The following is an 18977-nucleotide window of genomic DNA, read 5'->3' on the forward strand; positions in this document are numbered from 1 at the left end:
AACAGATATGTTGGTAAAAGAGCAATGAAATGGAAATACAGGAGAAGACAAAGAAAGGACGGCAGCAGTGGAGGAAGATGGATGGAGTGAAAAAAAGGTTTGAAGGAAAAGTGGCTGACCGCGGGAAGATGCTCAGGCATAGACGATATGGAAAATCAGGCACAGTGAGCCAAAATAGAATAAAGAAAAATCCAAGTCCAGAGTGACTTAATTACTCAAACTGAAAAATGTTACTTTTTGATGCCTGATTAAAATTCACTTTAGTATCCAAAATCATGTTGCACGTTTAAATCTACAAATAATCAGTTTGTAAGCATTTAACATGCTGAAAAGTAAATAAGATCGTAAACTACACGCACATAATCACTTATCAGTTTCGGCTCGTATACCAGAATGTGTTTTAGGTCACGTGACTCATTCCTAATGTGTAAATATGTAAAACACAAAGCAAATCAAATGTAAGTGTCCTATCAATCGCATCAACATAGCAGCGGGACGCCCCGTCTTTTATTTAGCATATTCATGTCCTTCCAAGGGGACAAGCTGCATAAACATCCACGAAATTGCCCTTTGATTTGAGATGATAAAAAGCGATCTCATTTCATGTTTGCACATTTCTGGCCCCGTCATACACACTCTGATTTGATAAAATGTAATTCTTATTTATCATTTTTCCGCCTGAGGCAAAACTCTCTCAAGCCCGGGGCTGTTTGAAAAGCAGTTGGACACAAAGCCAGACCCTGGGAACTTTGCCCATGCAGTCAATCAGTCAGACACCCCAGAGTGCCCAGACCCCAACAGCTTGTTTTTTGTCCACAGATATCAAACAACTTCTCCTTTCCCGTTAGATAATAATAAAAAAAAACAACAACATGTAAATAGGAGTTGTTGTGTCTCCTTTTTTTTCTTCCCATCCTTTACCTTGAGATGGTTGGTGGATACGGGGCATCTCTGTGCTCTGGGGCCGAGCAGCAGAACGGACTTCAAAGGCCATATGAGGTCTGTGACGGTGAATGCAGCTGGTGTCTGAGCCTCGGTGCTGGACGGAGCTACAGACAGGGCCTCAGCTGCCCCACAATAAAGACGCAGTGGAAGACGTGGAGCCTTCAAAGGACAAACACACGCTGACGGACGCACACGCAAACGAGCACGCAAAACAACACATACCCACCCCCCTAAAACTGCACTCCTCTGCCAAAATAGTGCACCTTTTATGGACCGAATGCTGAAAGCTTGCTGGGCTTCTTGCCTTTCATCACTTAGAATTAAATGTTTTTTTATTCCAAAATTTCTGGGAGTACCATTTGCAAGCAGATTTCAACACAGGTCCATCTGGAGCTCACCGGGTCATCGGCAAAATGGCAACTTGATTTAATTCATTAGCATTTTGCTTGTACCACTCTAATTGTGTCTAAAATTCTGTCTAATTAATTTAAAACACACCTATATGACAATGGCACGGTGGTGGTGTGTTTTTTCAGTGGAATATCAACAGGATGCTATGGACATCTTGTGGATCTGACCTTTACCCCCCACCCCCCCATCTTCTCATCCCAACATATTTCAAAGGTTGTGAGTTCCCCACTGAGCACTCCGGTGTTATCTGTCCCGTTTAGCTTGGATGCAGATTAAAATAGACAAAAATAATCACCTTTGCTTATGCTAATCAAAAGACCAAATGTCTGGATCTTGATTTTTGTCATCTGATTCCATTCCTGACAACATGATCTCAGAGGACAGTTCATATTTGCTCTCACAGTTCCTGCTTTAGCCTGTAGAGGGCGTGCCAAAACAGCAATCTGGTCAGCTCAGTGGGGAGTCCAAAGACTTCCAATATCCCCTGCAGGAGAAAAGCACAAAGCGACTTTCTCCAGTCTGTGAAGAGAGGAAATGGTTTTGTTAGAAAGAATAACACTTGTAGTCCATTATAGGAAAGTATGAAGGTAGGAAGGAGCTGGTTAACCGATTAACTGATTTTATAGTATAATAAAGCAGTGCCTTCATTTTTCTTTTTCAAGAAAGTGCTTGATAAAACAAAAGATTACAAAAGACAACTTTGTTCAAAAAGTGCATCTCTCTCTGAGCAGCTCATTGATTGTTAAAATACCATTCCTTCGCGTCCACGCAGAGGGAATTTAAACAAACGACTCGTTGGAATAACCACCTTCTTCTCTCCTAACGGGTTAGAGGTCCTGAATAAAACATGACTTATCTATTGCGTTTCACGTTAGTCGGGCCATTATTCATTTAACCATTTATTTATTACTCCATTCATCTACATAAATATTTAACTATGTCTTGGCATCTTTATGGACTGCTTGCTCTGCTGCTCAATTACAAGGAGCAGTGTCCTACCATGGCCATATGCCTTCTATCTGCCGACACTATATCTCCTCAATTTATGGATGCCAACTCAGAGCAACGCCATTCTGTTGGCTTTTATGTATATCTATGTAAGTATTAATCTGGGCCTAATGACTGGCAACAATATGTTCCATTCTCTATGCAAAATACGACCACCATGGTCTACATATGTGGCTTAAAACAAATTGAGTACTTTGTCCCTTTTTGTAATTATATCGGCCATATGGGATCCTCTGGTAGAATACAAGGACATCCATATAAATCTAAACATATGCTTGACTCAAGATAACGTTTATTCTGTGCATACCATGTATTCTAAGTTCTTACAAGTCTCCACTTCTTCAACAACAAAAGCTCCTGCTTGTTTGCAAAGGCAGCGTGGAAACACACAGAAACGAAGGGGAAGCGAGGAACCGTAAACACCCACCATGATTCCTCCTTCAAAGTGATGAACGGCAACAAAAGCAGCACTGGTTGTCTGCTGAGAGACAAAAAGAGCATTTGACCACCTGGGTGCACATCGTTTTCTCATGCCGTTTCTCAAGCTTGACTGTCAGGAGAACTCCCCTTGAACATTACATGTAGCTAACTCAAGCCAATCCCCAATTCCTTCAGTCAGTGAAAGTGCACAGCTCACGCCATCATTCCATCTGCGTTATTCTCCTGAGAGACATGTTTTCACGTGGCAGTGTGTCCTCAGAGCTCTGGGACACATTCCCACACCACTCCGCTTGCTCAGTCGCTACCGACCACAGATGCAATTTGATCAACTGTTCCGGCCGTTATGTCTAACGTCTGAGCACAACCAGAACCTAAGACGTCTGGGACTGGCAGAGTCTTGTGAACTGGATCAATCTTTTTTTTACTTGTTCTCTCACACATGCTCGATGGCCCTCTCACATACGGTGCATAACAAAAAGTATACACATCACTTTACTTTTTCCGCATTTTGTTATATTATAACCTAATTCCAATGGATGAAATGATATTTTCTTGAAAAATTCTACATACAGTACTCCATAATGACAATGTGAAAAAGTTTTTTTTTTTTTTTTTTTTTTTTTTTTAGATTTTTGCAAATTTGTTATAAAAAATAGAAATCACATGCATTAGGGTTCATAGCCTTTGCCATGCAGCTCAGAATTGAGCTCAGGTGCATCCTGTTTCCACTGATCGTCCTTGAGATGTTTCATCAATTTAATTGGAGTCCACCTGGGATAAATTCAGTTTATCAGACATGATTTGGAAAGACACATACCTGTCTACATATAAGGTCCCATAGTTGACAGTGCATGTAAGAGCACAAACCAAGCATTAAGTCAAAGGAATTGTCTGTAGACTTCTGAGACAGGATTGTCTAGAGGCACAAATCTGGGCAAGACTATAGAAACATTTCTGCTTGCTTTGGAAGTTCCAGTGAGCACAGTGGCCCCAATCATCTGTAAATGGAAGTTCAGATCCACCAGGACTCTTCCTAGAGCTGTCCACCCATCTAAACAATAGTCAGGGCGGTGACCAAGAACCTGATAGTCACTCTGTCAGAGCTCCAGAATTCCTCTGTGGAAAGAGGAGGACCTTCTAGAAGGACAACCATTTCTGCAGCAATCCACCAACCAGGCCTGTATAGTAGAGTGGCCAGATTGAAACCGCTCCTTGGTAAAAGGCACATGGCAGCCCACCTGGAGTTTGCAAAAGGCTCCTGAAGGACTCTCAGACCATGAGAAACAAAATTCTCTGGTCTGATGAGACCAGAGAATTTGAATTTGGTGTGAATATCAGGAGTCATGTTTGGAGGAAACTAGGCACCATCCCTGCATTCAAGCTTCTCTACTATGGAAACCACCTGGACAACTGAGAGCCTACACAGAAACAAATCCCTGCAGTGAAGCATGGTGGTGGCATGGTGGGGTGTTTTTCAGCGGCAGGAACTGGGAGACTAGTCAGGATTGAGGGAAAGATGAATGTAGCAATGTACACAGACATCCTGGATGCAAACCTGCTCCAGAGCGCTCTTGACCTCAGACTGGGGTGACTGTTCATCTTTCAGTAGAACAATGACCCTAAGCACACAGCCAAGATATCAAAGGAGTGGCTTCAGGGCAACTCTGTGAATGTCCTTGAGTGGTCCAGCCAGAGCTCAGACCTGAATCTGATTGAACATCTCTGGAAAGATCTGAAAATGCCTGTGCACCAACACTCCCCATCCAACCTGATGGAGCTTGAGAGGTGCCCAAAGATAGCTGTGCCAAGCTTGTGGCATCATATTCAAGAAGACTTGAGGTTGTAATTGCTGCCAAAGGTGCATCAACAAAGTACTGAGCAAAGGGTGTGAATACTTACATACATGTGAGTTCTTTGTTTTTTTTTTTTTTTTTTTATAAATTTCAAAAAAAAAAAAAAAAAAAAAAAAATATATATATATATATATATATATCTTTTTTCATGTTCTCATTATGGGGTGTTGTGAGCAAAAGTTTGAGGGGAAAGTGAATTTATTTCATTTTGGAATAAGGCTGTAGCATAACAAAATGCGGAAAAAGTGAAGCACCGTGAATGCTTTCTGGACGCACTGCAAATATAGGGTCTTGGGCCAACATTCCCAAAATGTTTTTATAGCTCCTATTTCTGTTTCAATGCCTTCATTCGCATAAAGAAACACAAATTAAGAAACACAATTATGCAGAGAACTAATTCAAGTTATATAACTGATTTACATTTGGGCAAAATTTAGGCATTAATCCCCACCCCATTCTTGCATTCACACATTGTTGTTCACATGTATCTCTTTTTTTTTTTTCAAGATTTTTTTTTTTCTTTTTCATTTTAATTGATTGATTTCTTTTTTGGCCATCACCAAAGTGGTGGCTTTGAACAGAGCAGATGTTTTGCTAGCACTTAGATGACTCCAAGACACAAATTCTGGGAAAAAAAAAAAACTATATATATATATATATATATATATATATATATATATATATATATAAAACGGATGGTTACAATGTCTTGGTAAGCTTTCCAGACTCCTCCTCCTCTGTGGCTGTAATTAGTGACCTGCTGGCTCAGCTTGGCCTCTGAAAGTCTGCCTGGCGCTCGGGTGACATGTCTGGCATGCTGCTGCTGGCTCTTTTTGATAGCGCAGAGAGTTTGTGACTGGCAGGCCATGTTTCTCGTGTCTCCAGCCACTGAAACAGCCATCACTTCGAGAGGATGTTTTCGATCCCCAGCCCCATACCCCTTGCTGCTAAGAGAGAAGGTCAAATTTGGCTCATCATTCATTGAAGCAAAGGGTGGGGCCTAGCAGTCGTCGGCCATCAACAGCTATTGTAATGTTTAGATCTCCCAGCCCAACCATGTCTGACTTATTTACAGTATTTGATGGCTACATTTCATATGGAAACAGTTATTTTAAAAAAGCTATGCAACATAAACATGTAACTTAAAGAACAAGTTCACTTTTTACAACTGTAATCAAATTTAAACATTATTTTCAATCAGGCCTTTCTCCACCACTTCTGAAAATGATATACATGGGTATTGAAGTGGGCCCTGTAACAGACATTTAAATGAAGTGAAAGAGTTTTTTCTGAGACTTAAAATGACAGTGTAGTTTGTTATTAACACATTATTACATTTTATGATTACTTACAACATCATATTCACACATCTGAGAGCCCAGGGTTGTGTATAAGACCACCCTATTTTTGAAGAAAGTTGGTTAAATGCCCACCCAAATTAAATAATTATTTTAATTCAAGTTTATTAAATGCCCACCTAAAATAAATTACTTCTGTGACCCCCAGCACATTGTAAAAAGAAAAAAAAAAGAGTTTTCACAATGTATTTCTCCTTTTCCATGTCGGACTTGTGTCATCCCTTTGTGCGCTGCTTTTATTGTGAAACACTATCATGCAAGAAACAGGAAGTGTTTTGATTTGATTTGTATAATAATGTAAAAACAATACATCGAAATACAGGGTAATGCAAAACAGCGGCAAATGCACTTGTTTCCATTGTGGCCCAATATAAATCACAAATAGACATTGGTGGGCACTCATGTTCAGCTAATCCAATAACCGATAATTATCAAAGCTAATGTTTTTGTTAGTGAATTAGCTTTTCTGATAAGTTTAAAAACCATCAGCGGACCAATTATCTTCCAATAAATTTAGTTCCAATAACTTTCAGTCCGCTAACATTTTTTTGCTGGCAATGTTTAACGGACAAAAGCATTTGTAAACTCTAAAATCAAACATTTTAGTCCCTGTCATGTGTCAATCAGTGGTTTGTGGCAGACTGGTTGTTACTTGCTGATGATGTCATCGTTAAGCACAAGACGTGATTGGCCAGTCGATGCAGGGAGCATTGTGGGTGGTGTAGGTCAGGTTCACTTTAGACGTTACACTGTTACCGTCCGCTCGCCACAAACAAAACGGACTAATTTTAACTTTATTTTATTTTATTTCTTTGTGGCTGACTGGATAATTTAATTGCCAAGACTCAGTGGGAGAGAGAAGATCTCATGGCACAGCTTTTCCTCACCGTTTTAGATCATCAGGAAGCTTTATGTGGATTATTTTCTTTATAAATCCCACTAAAACTAACAGGTAAGTATTTATATTTACTATGTGTCTTTACTCTGCCAGTCAATGCATTAACGGACATATGTCGGTTGATTAACCCGCAGGATTCAAAGCGTGTGAAAAAACCAGCAGCTTTTAGTTCGTAAATGACAGTGTATATAACACCGATATAAACTGTGACTTCTAATACTGCATTTTACTGCTTTTGAAAGATGATGACAGTGTTTGGGGATTTATTTTTTATTCATTCATTTTTGAGCATTCTTTTTGTGTTTGTGATCCTTGAATTTACCCAGCAGCCCCTGCAGTGACTTAAAGTGAAACTGGTTTATCAGAAGCCGACAGTGTGATCTGATGTGGCCGCATCTAAATCAATACTAAAAGTTAACGGTTATCTGCAATAAAGATTTTTTATTTTTTATTTATTTATTTATTTTTTTTACAGTTTATCGGTTTAGTGTCATAAAAGATAACTTTTCAGTTATGGGATTAATGGTTATCGAAATGAACTTTTTGGTTAGCTGTGCCCACCACTGCAAACAGAATATGACTAGAAGTAACGGTTAACAAAATTGACACAAAACATAATAAATAAGAGTATACATATGGTACATTATTACAAATAAAGTCTAAAAAGTTATCAGTAAAATTATTGACCAAGGAAAAAAGTTGTTGTTTTACCCTGTTTGTTTTCAGGATTTTGTTTGTTCCATACCTTAGCACCAGTATAAGAAAAAGGGGCAGTCCTGGAGGTGGGCCGACAGGACGGCATCGCGGGGGGGGGGGGGGGGGGGGGGGGGGTACGACCATGCAGAAAAAAAAAAGGGTCAAAAACAAACAAAAAAAAACAAACAAAAAAAAACCTGTCCAAAAAAACAAAAACAAACAAAAAAAAAACACAGGGGGGTTGTCCTGATGGGGGGGTTTGTGGTTACGTTACGGCAGAGCGGCGCCCCCATCTTCCCCCTCCCCTCCGTCCCATGGTGGGAGGCGCGCATCTGGCGCCTTTACAATCCACTGTCCTCAGATCACATCATCATCTGTCATCACGCTCTGCTCTATTATTGTATAATATTTAAAATAAAGGTTTCGAAATCCTCTACATTTCCATTAGGTTTGATTCTGTGTTGTGTATGATGAACCAAAGGAATTCCCAAGATTATGGTGGTCGTGGTGGTCAATTGATCAAGTTGAAATGGTTCAGCGACAGTCTCACCTCTCGTGTTAGGTGAGCAACGCTGCACAGTGCAGAGTTTGTGCAGGGGGAGGGGGGAATCATTCAATGTTTGGACGAGGAGATGGTCAAAATGGAGTAAGACATAATCATGGATAGGAAACGATCAAAGCCATCAGGTGCCCAATTTCGAAAGAAAAAGAAGAAGAGGAGAAACGAGCAAAGGAAAAAGGTATGTATCGATTTCTGTATCGATTTCAGTGAGTGACATGATGAATTAGCCACATATTTTTAATGGGTGACAGGTCTGGACTGCAGGCAGGCCAGTCTAGTACCTGCACTCTTTTACTGTGAAGCCACACTGTTGTAACACGTGCAGAATGTGGCTTGGCATTGTCTTGCTGAAATAAGCAGGGACGTCCCTGAAAAAGACAATACTTGGACGGCAGCATGTGTTGCTCCAAAACCTGGATGTACCTTTCAGCATTGATGGTGCCATCACAGATGTGCAAGTTGCCCATGCTATGGGCACTAACACACCCCCATACCATCACAGATGCTGGCTTTTGAACTTTGCGCTGGTAACAATCTGGATGGTCTTTTTCCTCTTTTGTCCAGAGGACACAACATCCATGATTTCCAAAAACAATTTGAAATGTGGACTCATCATACCACAGCAGACCACTTTGCATCTGTCCATTTCAAATGAGCTCAGGCCCAGAGAAGGCGGCAGCATTTCTGGATGTTGTTGATGTATGGCTTTTGCTTTGCATGGTAGAGTTTTAACTTGCCCTTGTAGATGACAAACTGAGTTAACTGACAACAGTTTTCTGAAGTGTTCCTGAGCCCACGCGGTAAGATCCTTTACACAATGATGTTGGTTTTTTAATGCAGTGCTGCCTGAAGGATCGAAGGTCACATGCATTCAGTGTTGGTTTTCGGTCTTGCCGCTTACGTGTTGAAAGTTCTCCACATTCTCTGAATCTTCTGATTATATTATGGACTGTAGATGATGGAATCCCTAATTTCCTTGCAATTGAACATTGAGAAACATTGTTCTTAAACTGTTGGACTGTTTTATCCACACAGTTGTTCACAAAGTGGTGATCCTCAACCCACCTTTGCTTGTGAATGGCTGAGCCTTTTGGGGATGCTCCTTTTATAGCCAACCATGACATTCACAATTAGTGTCCGCAGTTCCCAAATGCTTATTGAGTGTTGTTCGAAGGAAAGGTGATGTAACACAGTGGTAAACATACCACTGTCCCAACTTTTTGAAACGTTGCAGGCATCCATTTCATAATGAGCAATATTTGCACAAAAACAATAAAGTTTATCAGTTGGAACATTAAATATCTTGTCTTTGTGGTGTATTCAATTGAATCTAGGTTGAGGATTTGCAAATCATTGTATTCTGTTTTTATTTACATTTTACACAATGTCCAAACTTTATTGGAATTGGGGTTGTAGGTTTCTGAAATCCTAAGCCCTCTAATTTCAATAGTAGAATTTTGTGGTCCACAGTATCAAAGGCTTTTTGGAGATCAAGAAGAATCATACCTGTGTGTTTGCCTTTGTCTTGTTGATGTTTAGGGCCCCTTCACACATAACACTAAAGATGCAGACACCGGAAGAAAATCTGCGAACCAAACACAAAATGGGGAACCATGAAACATTCCACCTGCTGTCATGAGGGACGCATGTTTGCAAAGGCATGCACGACACACAGTGTGATCAGCTGGAACGTGTGAAACCACATCGCCCAGCTGCTGTGGAAAAAAAAAAATTAAAAATAAAAACCATCTGGAACATGTGGAACCACATTGCATGCTGCTATGGAGAAACAAAAAATAAAAATACATGCCACCTGCGGGATTTGAACCTGCAATTTACAAAAGCTCTAATTCAAGATGGAATATTAAAAAAAGAGAGAAATTAGATGATGTAAACGAAGAGGAAGTCTTTAATTATGGCGAAACGTGGGGGTGTCCCATGGAGTGTTTTCCTGCATGGCATGATATTCGCCAGTGTTGCGGCATGCTGGTGCAGTGGTCAGCTGAAGCAATATGTTTTTTAATTTATGTCTACGTGAGGACAGCATGCAGACGTCCGCACTTCATGCTAAAGTTATGCGACTTAATATCCCACAAGCGAGTATAGGTGTTCCCGAGCTATGACTTGCGAGCACAGATATCTGAGCTCTAGCACACAGATGCTGAGAATGACAGCCTCAACACTGCATTTAATCTATTATTAGACTCAATTGGCTTTGCTGAAAATGTAAATGAGTCCACCCACCACTTTAATCATATCTTAGATCTTGTTCTGACTTATGGTATGGAAATTGAAGACTTAACAGTATTCCCTGAAAACTCCCTTCTGTCTGATCATTTCTTAATAACATTTACATTTACTCTGATGGACTACCCAGCAGTGGGGAATAAGTTTCATTACACTAGAAGTCTTTCAGAAAGCGCTATAACTAGGTTTAAGGATATGATTCCTTCTTTATGTTCTCTAATGCCATATACCAACACAGTGCAGAGTAGCTACCTAAACTCTGTAAGTGAGATAGAGTATCTCGTCAATAGTTTGACATCCTCATTGAAGACAACTTTGGATGCTGTAGCTCCTCTGAAAAAGAGAGCTTTAAATCAGAAGTGCCTGACTCCGTGGTATAACTCACAAACTCGCAGCTTAAAGCAGATAACCTGTAAGTTGGAGAGGAAATGGCGTCTCACTAATTTAGAAGATCTTCACTTAGCCTGGAAAAAGAGTCTGTTGCTCTATAAAAAAGCCCTCCGTAAAGCTAGGACATCTTACTACTCATCACAAATTGAAGAAAATAAGAACAACCCCAGGTTTCTTTTCAGCACTGTAGCCAGGCTGACAAAGAGTCAGAGCTCTATTGAGCCGAGTATTCCTTTAACTTTAACTAGTAATGACTTCATGACTTTCTTTGCTAATAAAATTTTAACTATTAGAGAAAAAATTACTCATAACCATCCCAAAGACGTATCGTTATCTTTGGCTGCTTTCAGTGATGCCGGTATTTGGTTAGACTCTTTCTCTCAGATTGTTCTGTCTGAGTTATTTTCATTAGTTACTTCATCCAAACCATCAACATGTCTATTAGACCCCATTCCTACCAGGCTGCTCAAGGAAGCCCTACCATTAATTAATGCTTTGATCTTAAATATGATCAATCTATCTTTATTAGTTGGCTATGTACCACAGGCTTTTAAGGTGGCAGTAATTAAACCATTACTTAAAAAGCCATCACTTGACCCACCTATCTTAGCTAATTATAGGCCAATCTCCAACCTTCCTTTTCTCTCAAAAATTCTTGAAAGGGTAGTTGTAAAACAGCTAACTGATCATCTGCAGAGGAATGGTTTATTTGAAGAGTTTCAGTCAGGTTTTAGAATTCATCATAGTACAGAAACAGCATTAGTGAAGGTTACAAATGATCTTCTTATGGCCTCAGACAGTGGACTCATCTCTGTGCTTGTTCTGTTAGACCTCAGTGCTGCTTTTGATACTGTTGACCATAAAATTTTATTACAGAGATTAGAGCATGCCATAGGTATTAAAGGCACTGCGCTGCGGTGGTTTGAATCATATTTATCTAATAGATTACAATTTGTTCATGTAAATGGGGAATCTTCTTCACAGACTAAGGTTAATTATGGAGTTCCACAAGGTTCTGTGCTAGGACCAATTTTATTCACTTTATACATGTTTCCCTTAGGCAGTATTATTAGATGGCATTGCTTAAATTTTCATTGTTACGCAGATGATACCCAGCTTTATCTATCCATGAAGCCAGAGGACACACACCAATTAGCTAAACTGCAGGATTGTCTTACAGACATAAAGACATGGATGACCTCTAATTTCCTGCTTTTAAACTCAGATAAAACTGAAGTTATTGTACTTGGCCCCACAAATCTTAGAAACATGGTGTCTAACCAGATCCTTACTCTGGATGGCAATTACCCTGACCTCTAGTAATACTGTGAGAAATCTTGGAGTCATTTTTGATCAGGATATGTCATTCAATGCGCATATTAAACAAATATGTAGGACTGCTTTTTTGCATTTGCGCAATATCTCTAAAATTAGAAAGGTCTTGTCTCAGAGTGATGCTGAAAAACTAATTCATGCATTTATTTCCTCTAGGCTGGACTATTGTAATTCATTATTATCAGGTTGTCCTAAAAGTTCCCTGAAAAGCCTTCAGTTAATTCAAAATGCTGCAGCTAGAGTGCTAACAGGGACTAGAAGGAGAGAGCATATCTCACCCATATTGGCCTCTCTTCATTGGCTTCCTGTTAATTCTAGAATAGAATTTAAAATTCTTATTCTTACTTATAAGGTTTTGAATAATCAGGTCCCATCTTATCTTAGGGACCTCATAGTACCATATCACCCCAATAGAGCGCTTCGCTCTCAGACTGCAGGCTTACTTGTAGTTCTTAGGGTTTGTAAGAGTACAATGGGAGGCAGAGCCTTCAGCTTTCAGGCTCCTCTCCTGTGGAACCAGCTCCCAATTCAGATCAGGGAGACAGACACCCTCTCTACTTTTAAGATTAGGCTTAAAACTTTCCTTTTTGCTAAAGCTTATAGTTAGGGCTGGATCAGGTGACCCTGGACCATCCCTTAGTTATGCTGCTATAGACTTAGACTGCTGGGGGGTTCCCATGATGCACTGAGTGTTTCTTTCTCTTTTTGCTCTGTATGCACCACTCTGCATTTAATCATTAGTGATTGATCTCTGCTCCCCTCCACAGCATGTCTTTTTCCTGGTTCTCTCCCTCAGCCCCAACCAGTCCCAGCAGAAGACTGCCCCTCCCTGAGCCTGGTTCTGCTGGAGGTTTCTTCCTGTTAAAAGGGAGTTTTTCCTTCCCACTGTTGCCAAGTGCTTGCTCACAGGGGGTCGTTTTGTCCGTTGGGGTTTTTCCGTAATTATTGTATGGCCTTGCCTTACAATATAAGGCGCCTTGGGGCAACTGTTTGTTGTGATTTAGCGCTATATAAATAAAATTGATTTGACGTGATATCTGACCAGCTGCACGTTGCAGGGACATGCCCACCTGTTGTTATTGCCTGTCTAATAACACAAATTAACTGGTTAGCATCTGTGTGCTGCGGCAGTGTTTGCCTTGTATTTATTTTTGCCCTATGTAAAAAGATGATCCCCAAAATATTTGAAAATCCCCCAAAGTTTTGAAAAAACACTGTTTTAAGCAGAAACAAAGCGATACTTGGTGACGCTTTGAAATAACCAACGCACAGTCAATGCATCAGCTAGCGGCTTGTGTAGCTGCGGCGCTCTGATTGCTTCCTCTGTCTTTTATGATGAAATAATGCTGAATTTACATGTACATTAATTAATTATAATACAAAAGCGTCAGATATCTGTCTCTGAGATAGATGATGACTGGAGTGCAGTTTGAAGCAGGAACGAGGTGATAAGCGGTGAACCGCGGCTGATGACACATGCACAGTGAAGGCAGGGCAGACCGATTTTTAGGGGGGACCATTCGGTTGACGACACCGGCACTGGCAGCCATGTCTACACTCCCATAATATTTGCGTCGTGATTGGCTCTCTGCACTAGTCATGTGATGTTAAAAGGGAGTTTTTCCTTCCCACTGTAGCCAAGTGCTTGCTCACAGGGGGTCGTTTTGACCGTTGGGGTTTTACATAATTATTGTATGGCCTTGCCTTACAATATAAAGCACCTTGGGGCAACTGTTTGTTGTGATTTGGCGCTATATAAAAAAATTGATTGATTGATTGATTGATGTTCAGAAGAAGTACCCTTAATGAGTTTCTTGCACGCAAAATTCCGGATATAATTTCTATCTAAATTCAGCCGAAGTCTACTTGAGTTGTTTCAAACGAAAATGTTTATAGTAGAGTATGGATGAAGACTCAAAGAAGTGCATCACTTTGAAGATGTTTAACATGAAACATTGGTTATATTTAATTGTAAAATTAAAATGAAACCGATTTTGCATAGTGTGACCTCTTTAACTGCGTACATTTAGCTCACTACTTCTCTATGTAAAATTCATCAAGGCCAGCATGAAGACTTCTCATCATAAAGTAACTTGAGCATTACGCTTTCATGTAGACCATTGTAAATACACACATATTTGACCTCCCATGAAGAAAGCTTCACACACATGGGTCACGTGTTTGTGCACTGACATTCAGCTGCATCACACATGAGTTCAAAGGAGGAAAGTCATGAGGTCGTCATTTGTGTGTTTACCCAAGTTTGGGTCAGTGTTTTCAGGTGCATATATACCTTTATATGCCCTTCTTTTGCTGTTCACAGACACGCACGCACACCATTACAACCAGACCTACAGTGATATTGACACACACTTTCCCTGCTGTTGTTTTAGCAGGGGAGGTGGAGCATCAATGGTCTGGAACAGGTCTGTTTTTTAGTGCAGGTCAAACTTTGGCCAGGCCTAAAGGCATCAGCCATCTGATCGCCCCGAGGAGTCTCTGGTCTGGGACCCGTTTGAACCTCCACCTGCTGAGAGAACTTCACTTTAGATACATTGTTCAGGCCTCTCTGAACACTGTGGAGGGGAGGCGGGGCGTTATGTTAAAGTCAACACTGTGGGATCAGTCCAATCTTTGTACTGGACTTTGAGGATGACCTCAGTTCTTGGATCATGGAGGGTAAAGATGCAGTGCAGTAGCGCATGTGGTCACACACATGTTCAGATTGACACCTTCTAGAATATATGATTTTAGCCTCAAATGTAAAAAATCTACAGGGTCCCCAGGGGTAAGCAAAATGAGTGATTCAATGAAACGCTCAACATCCAGAAAGTATTCACAGCACTTCACTTTTTCTACATTTTCTGTTACAGCCTTATTCCAAAATGGAGTAAATTCATTTTTCCAGAAATTCTGCTCACAACAGGCAATAATGACAAAATGAAAAAAAGTGTTTTTTGTTTTTTTTTGCTAATTTATTAAAAAAATAAATAAATAAGAAATCACATGTCCATAAGTATTCATACCTTTTCCTGACACGTCTTTGGCAGCAATTACAGCCTCAATTCTCCTTGAATATGATGTCACAAGCTTGATGCACCTATCTTTGGGCAATTTTGCCCTTTCCTCTTTGCAGCACCTCTCAAGCTCTGTCACGTTGGATGGGGAGCGTCAGTGCACAGCCATCAAGTATGACAGCATATGCTGATGCTGCACATTACCACATCCATACTACAGAACTACCATGAGTCTGGGTTACTTACAATCCAGACAGACCACTGGTACATCTCCACCTTCTGAAGCTTGTCAGCTGTCTTCTGCAGTCTGGTAATATGTGGGAATCTCCTTAGCCTTGGACCAGTTGGGGGTCCTCAGCATGAGGCACTTCCATCCTGTCTCACACACAGGGATTACTACATGACTGTAGTATCATAGGTGACATTACCCCACAATGCACTCACTTACTACCACTCATCTGAATCTACCTAAATAATCGCTCTTTTCACTCAGAATTATTCTAAATGTACCCAATCCATTTCCAAAGAGACCTTGTACATGTTAGTAGTCATCAGCTGGGTTTCCATTATAGATTTGTGCAAATGTTTATTGATAATGTTGAAGAAAAATAATATTGAAAAATGACAGCATTTCCATTGAGTTATTGAATGTCACTGCTGGGTTTTCTCCTCTCTCAAGAACTGTCATTGTAGCGAGGCTCAGTTGATAACTGTAAATCCAATAGTCACGGAGAAGGAACGGTAAGTGCTGCAAAATATTGCCATTTTGTTGGGTTTTTCAAAAATCCAATATTGCTGTAATGCCATCTTTTATAAAAGATAAGTTCTCCATGTCCTACTTCGTCCACAGGTACCCTGTCACGTATTTCAGAAAGTCATTGGATATTTTCTGTACACACACACCCTATTCTTTACAGAGAGGGACAATATTCCCTGTCTTCAGGTTAGTTTACATGATACATGTTGCTGAAACGACAATGAAGGTTGTTTGCAATGCCAGGAGAATAGTGTCACCATCCACATGAAGATGTTCAGCTTTGATACCACTGAGTCCTGCAGCTTTACTCAACTTCATATTTAGGGATTTGCAGCTGATGAGAATATCAGCTACAATAATCCTGGAACTGAAGATGTCCGGTATCCAGGCAGGAGTATCAATCTACTCAAAATAGACCACCCAACAGGACAGCACTGCAGAGTCATGTGTGAGCACCGCGCTTTGATGTACTTTGGTAATCCCTTGCATTTCCTTGGATCCCCAAACATTATTGTGCATACCGTGACATCAGCAGGGGGTTTGCTGGATGTGCTACAATTACACTAAACTTATACAAAGGGCATGTGGTTGTTTTTGGACACATCACATGGTACCAATCTGGTGCAGTCGATCACATTTACATGTGTTACAGTTGTAGACCTTGACCTTCTGCAATGCACATCCGTGAAAGTGAGAACATGGTTTTACTTTACAGTGGATACACGTTTATCTCATTTTCAATTTGTGGATATATTGCTGCAAAAACACAAAACTCTGCCAAAGAATTTGCCACACAAGGGCACTACTCACACCCATTAACTGGATTGGTTCTTCAGATGACAGCACTCTTTGAATGGAATATTGATTTCTGACATCATGCTGCCCCAATTGCTTTGACTTAAATATTAGCAAAACCCTAAACATTCCATCTTCTAGGACTTCCCCTGCATGTCCCTGCAATTGAACATTATTGATGTTATGTTAGTTGTTAATAGTGTTAAACATTGTGTCCCTATAAATTGTGTTACATCATAAAATAGCACAGCATCCTCATGACATTTTTATACCTTCACAGGGCTATAAATCACTGAAGTTTGATGTCCCATAATCATGTCAATGCTTAAACTGGCTGTAGCCTGTCTATTAAAAATGGTGGTTTTGTGTTTTGAAGGCCAACCTGAGTGCAATGTGTGGACTTTTCTTATATACTTGTGTACAGCAGTGATGGATTAAACAAACAAGCTGAATTATTTATATATATTTAATGTACCAGTTGTTAATTTGGCAATAGAATTTCAATGTAGTTAATGCCTATAGTGCCAGTAGACTTCATGCCATACAAAAACCTTCCTGCAGCAGGTTTATGCTGGTTTTATGGAAGAGTTGAAGCATGGCTACAGTGAGATACATGCCATGTCGTATGCACAGTATGTTTCCCTGAACACCAGCACCACCCAGACATTCATCAGGTCAAGACTGTAAATACTGGCCATGGGTGCTGTCATTTTTTGTGGGAATACAATATTTATTGTCATCATTTCTGCTCAAGCAAGTTAAAAAACTGATGAAAATACATGAAAGATCAAAGCCAGTGATTTAAATATAATCCAAGTACTTGAAGAAAAATATAGGTGGGTGGTGGCCAAGAGGTTAGTGCGCTTGGTTACAGTATGGAACCTACCCAATTCAAACCCCACCTCTGCCAGTTTCTCCATGAAATGTGGAGTTACATCAGGAAGGGCATCCGGTGTAAATCATGTGCCAAATCAACATGCAGATCCAGCTCGGATCAGCTGTGGAGACCCCAAAGGAAAACAAGGGAGCAGCCAACAGGTCTTTCTTACTAGTTAAAGAAAAAATATGCATGCACAAATATGCTTTCCACATAATGTACTTTTAATAATTGTGAATCTAAGATAATTATAATATCTACTCAAGGTTGAGCGATGAAGAAAATTGTGTCAAACGTGAACTTCTGTTACTAAAACGCCTCCCACCCCTGTAAATATCATACATTAGCTACACTTACATAGTGATTTCTCCATTCTGATAAACTGTAGACGTGACATTTACAACCATACTGAACTCTTGCAGTCCACAAGATGTTAGCGAGACCAAAACAATCATGGTGGTAAAGAGATACATGACAGAAAGAAATTGACCCGTGCTTGACAGTGGCACAAATTTTGTCTCAAAATGGCCATGATAATAACCCATTTCAGCAGAACTGCTGGAGAAATAACGCCAAGTGGAAACAAACATCCATACAAACACAAATTAGAGTTAAGATCACAACTTTCTGCTGTTTTTTGGATGTTTTGTTTTTATTTCTGTTGGTTTTTTCACTTTCTCTTCATGTGACTATACCTCAAAGTTAATAATTCAGATGTTGCGTGATATTGGTTTATTCATTCATTCATTTTCTATACCTGCTTACTCCAGTTAAGGGTCACAGGGGAGCTGGATCCCATCCCAGCAGTCATAGGGCATGAGGTGGCGTACACCCTGGACAGGACGGCAGTCCATCACAGGGCTGTGATATTGGTTATAATTCCTAAACAAGCATTGCTCCCAGCCCTGTGGGGTTTGGCTCCCTAATAATGCTTGTGATATTTTACATCTTGTTATTTCACCTGTAGTTCTTTCACCTGCTGCACAAAAATCATTCAGCAGACTGTATCTTTAGTGGTAACAGTGCAATGTCTGACTGCGTGTTTAGGCTTTGTGTTGTTTTGTGCCTGTGCAGTCTACTTGTCGGAAGAGGCAGGATGAGAAGTCATCCATCTCCAGCTAACAGCCACCAGTCTGGCCCCATGCTGGAGCCCCAGAGAGAGGAAGCATCGCTCACAGCACAGAAGCACATTCCCCCTCAACACAGGGGAGACAAGGCCATTTAACCCATCGAGGCCCGGTCTACTTTTCTTACCTAATGTGTGTGAGCTTGTATGTGTGTGTGCGTCTGTATATTTCTGTCACAGATTATCTGTGTGTATGTTAATGCCTGCACGGTCATCAGTATCGGTCTGTCCTGTTTGTGTTGGTGCGTCCTTCGTCACACT

The sequence above is a fragment of the Thalassophryne amazonica genome, chromosome 1, assembly GCF_902500255.1.
Source record: "Thalassophryne amazonica chromosome 1, fThaAma1.1, whole genome shotgun sequence".
NCBI lineage: Eukaryota > Metazoa > Chordata > Actinopteri > Batrachoidiformes > Batrachoididae > Thalassophryne > Thalassophryne amazonica.